The sequence below is a fragment of the Limanda limanda genome, chromosome 20 (genome assembly GCF_963576545.1).
Source record: "Limanda limanda chromosome 20, fLimLim1.1, whole genome shotgun sequence".
Lineage (NCBI taxonomy): Eukaryota > Metazoa > Chordata > Actinopteri > Pleuronectiformes > Pleuronectidae > Limanda > Limanda limanda.
Genome location: NC_083655.1, coordinates 2,479,529 through 2,484,063, shown reverse-complemented (window position 1 = coordinate 2,484,063; position 4,535 = coordinate 2,479,529).

Here is a 4,535-nt window from a genome sequence, read left to right as displayed (position 1 = left end):
TGGGGGGGGGGTCCAGGTGCAGAGGAGGGGGGGGTTCGTGCCGGACCGAGCTCCAGCCTCCAGCCTCCTGATCCAGATCACCCTCTAACCCTGATCCACAGATCCGCTAGAGCCGCGCTGCACCGGGAGGAGCGTCACATGAAACCATATCCCTTCCTCTTCTCTTTCTGTGTGTGAGTCTCCAGTGACACGACAGAGAGAGAGAGGGGGGGGGGGGGGGGGAGAGAGAGAGAGAGAAAGGAGGCACAGCAAGAGACCAGGGGAGAGAGAGAGAGAGAGAGAGAGAGAGAGAGAGAGAGAGAGGAGGCACAGCAAGAGACCAGGGAGAGAGAGAGAGAGAGAGAGAGAGAGAGAGAGAGAGAGAGAGAGAGAGAGGAGGCAGAGAGGAAGAGAGGAGGCAGAGCGAGTGACCAGGGGAGAGAGAGGGAGAGAGAGAGAGAGAGGGAGAGAGAGAGAGAGAGGAGGCAGAGAGGGAGAGAGAGGAGGCAGAGCGACAGACCAGTGGAGAGAGAGAGAGAGAGAGAGAGACAGAGAGAGAGAGAGAGGGAGAGAGAGGAGGCAGAGCGAGTGACCAGGGAGAGAGAGAGAGAGAGAGAGAGAGAGAGAGAGAGAGAGAGAGAGAGAGAGAGAGAGAGAGAGAGGAGGCAGAGCGAGTGACCAGGGGAGAGAGAGAGAGAGAGAGAGAGAGGAGGCAGAGAGGGAGAGAGAGGAGGCAGAGCGAGTGACCAGGGGAGAGAGAGAGGAGAGAGAGAGAGAAAGAGAGAGAGAGACCAGGGGAGGAGAGCCCCTCTCTCTCTTTCTCCCTGATGCCTTCATGAGCACTAAGTAAAATCCCCTCTTTCTTCTCAACTCGCAGGCCTTTGCAGCGTGGTGACGCAACGCGTGGCACCGTGCGTGATGACGGTGGCATAGTTCGGTTCAAATGTGTCCATGTTGTTAATAATATTAATAAAAGTCAAACTGGTTGGTTAAAACCTCACCTGTATGAACTGGCATTTTCCTAGCTTTATTTTGTGTAGTTTTTATATTTTTATTTTGTTGTTTCAATGTTGCTCTTTGACACATTTTGTTTTAATTCATTGTTTCCATTGAGCACCACTTATTTCCTGTTATTATAAATGCTTTTATATCCAATACATTATAAACATTGTGTTACAAGTACAATACAAACTGCTTTAAAACGTCTTATATGTATTGATTTGCCTTTTATATACTTGCCATAATTATAAATGCATATACTGTACAGATGTGGAATTTATATGCACTGTAGTGACGGAATGTAAGAGGGTTCAATTCCTTAAGTTCTGAATTAAAGTTTAGTTATTTGAAAGAAAGAAAAAAGTTCTTAATAATCTTGTGTCGAGAATTTTCACTCTCACAAACTCAAGTAACTTTTTTTTATTGGGTTGTCCGTCCTTCTCCATTCTTTGAGATTTCCCACAGCCCGTGAATGCAGCACGAGTGTGAGCTGGAAGCCTCGCACCTGTGCAGCAGAAGTATCGCGAGAACTCTGAGATCCCGTGGGAGCAGATTACAGTGATATGACGTCATGGTCTCAGTTATAAAGGCCACGTTTGAAAACACTGAATATTCTGGAAAAAAGTCAAATATGGAAACACACACACTCTCACTCTCTCTGTCTCTCTCTCTCACACACACACACACACACACACACACACACACAAACACACACACAGACACACAGACACACAACACAGCCATAAGCCCCCTGCGGTGTTGTCGTCCCCTCTGGACCGAACCACATGCAGATGAGGATGTGCCGGCGGCAGCAGAAGAACGAGGACGATGGAATGATGCAGAGGTGCTTTCGGAGGGAGAGGAAGAGATGATGAGGAAGTAAAGATATCGTTTCTCTCCGTCAGCTGTCACCTGGGTGCAGAGCTGGTGACAGAACAAGCTGCTGCACTCACAACAAAGAAGATCTGATCTGATATGGAACAGTTCAGGAACAGAATTCCAACCTTTACCCGAACGTGGAGATGACTTGAACACCACATGAATACATTATACATGAGTGTTTCTCATTGTTAATTGATGTCACTTTGGTAGAAGTATCCCTAAAATAGCCTTGTTTAGCATGAAGCATACATGGTATATAAAGATGGACGATGTGATGGCTTCCCAAAAGTGAAGCCAAAGTGTCTCATCCGCCCCCTGGTGGCTGGCTGCAGCACAGGTAAAAAAATCCAGCCTCCTTTATGGTAGCCTGTTAAGCAGCGGGTGAGATTTGCCTAAAACGCCTGTCTGAGGAGTACCGAAAGTAAATTGAAAGCTGTTCTTGAACCATTTGGAGTACATGATTGATCTTGGTCTCTTTTGAAAGGTAACATTCTGAACTTTCCCCCCCAACAGTCAGAATCAGTCGAAGTGCTACTGACATTAAGTAATAACAGTTGGAACACAGTGAAGTAGAAGGTTTTTATTTCCGCCAGAATATTTATTGTTAAACAGATGCCTGCAGATGACTCTAGCTGGAACTTATGAGCTGGAAAACACACTGGGACCCGAGCATGAAGCCTTGACTAGCCGTGGTTCAAATTTGATAACAATACCACAGAAAATGAATATTTCACAGATTTTTTCCTAAGGGCATGTCTAGGCGTTTTCCACAAAGGCCATTTGGAACTATGGTAACCAACCAGGCTCAAAAGGCTACTTCTACACTCAAAATACTTTTATATAAAGGAGGCAAAACCGGTCATATGGTTTAAAATTTATACAAATAAACATCTTTAATGTTGTTTACATCTTGATGCTGGCTGCGCTGAGATTACGCAACAACTGACTGTGGCTATTCTTTGATGTAATAGTGTGTTTTGGACTGATTATGTTACTGGATTGGATCGTCTGGACCTTTGTACCAAGACTGTTTTCGTTGGAATGTTATCGATCTGTGGATTAATATGATGCTTCTTAGGTGAGTGACGTCGACTTTGTGATTGTTTTTTTTGTGTTAGTGTCTTGACTGAGACGGCTGTGGTGATCAGATCTTGAAATGGTTTACATCAGTCGAATCGGAAGAATCTTAGCTTTTAATGATATGTTGCATCAGTATCTAGCGGTACGAGGCAGTTCTGAAAATAACAATGTTTGAGGCTTATCGGCAGCACCGGAAAAAGTCAAAGTACAAGATGGTTTCTGTCAGTTTAGGTAGATTTTGTACTTATTAATTGTAAGTCTTCATGTTTCTGGTAAGTTCTGGTTCAATTAGTTATTTAATGCTATAGAAATCAGGGTAATAGTAGAAGTAAAATAGTGTTGCTTTACTTCATTTCATCACCTACACTGAATATTTTAATGATGTACTCAATAACAGCTACTGTTTTATGATGTAAAAATAGAATGTGTTGGCACATAAATGTCACTAATGTAGTCTGACCTGATTTTTAAACAGATTCACACATAGAACTGAGATTTTACCCGATGGTCTCATCTCATTGTTAATTGATGTCACTTTGGTAGAAGTATCCTTATAATAGCCTCGTTTAGCATGAAGCATACATTGTATATAAAGATGGACGACCTGATTGCTTCCCAAAAGTGAAGCCAAAGGGTCTCATCCGCCCCCTGGTGGCTGGCTACAGCACAGGTCAAAAATCCAGCCTCCTCTATGTAAATGGCTCGGACCAAACTAAAAAGTAAAAGTACAAGATGGTTTCTGTCAGTTTCTGTCGATCTTGTACTTATTCAGCTCTGTTTTAATTATTTGATGCTATAGAAATGAGGGAAATAGCAGAAGTTAAATAGTGTTGCTTTACTTCATTTCATCAGCTGAGGGGTTCACACACTTTTTCAACCTACACTGAATATTTTAATGATGTACTCAATAACAGCTACTGTTTTATGATGTAAAAATAGAATGTGTTGGCACATTAATGTCACTAATGTAGTCTGACCTGATTTCTAAACAGATTCACACATACAGTAGATGGAGGTTTTACCCGATGGTCTCACCTGCTTCTTCTTGCCACTGTAACAGACGTCTCTCACATACTGGAAACCATCTGTGCTGCTACACACAAATTGTTTTCCTCTCCAGCGACGGGAGGATTTGATTCTCTCCAGAGATGAGAAGTAACTCTAACACAAAGCACGAACGTGACACCATCTGGGACGGTGCTGCTATGACAGGATGTGCTCCGTCCCAATTAAATTTTGCCACCTACTGTTCAAGTGGGAACAGACACACACACAGGCGCAGATGCACATAGTGAGAAGTCTCAGTCGTGCAAACTCTATTTCTAGCACCTCGGTTCCGCTCTCGCTCACACTCGTTCCCCGATGGAATCTGCAAAACTGGATTTAAATCAAGTTAAATTCTTTCTTTTCTCATGCTAATCTTCTTCTAAATCACTTGTTAGACACTGGAAACAAAATTTGGGCTTGGAAGAAACAAAATGCAATTGTTGCAAAAGCCAATAAAAGAATGTATCTGTTCCTATTCTGAACCCGGAGCAGTAATTACCACTGTCACTGACACAGCGATCCGAGCACATTGTCATGTCTGTCTGCAG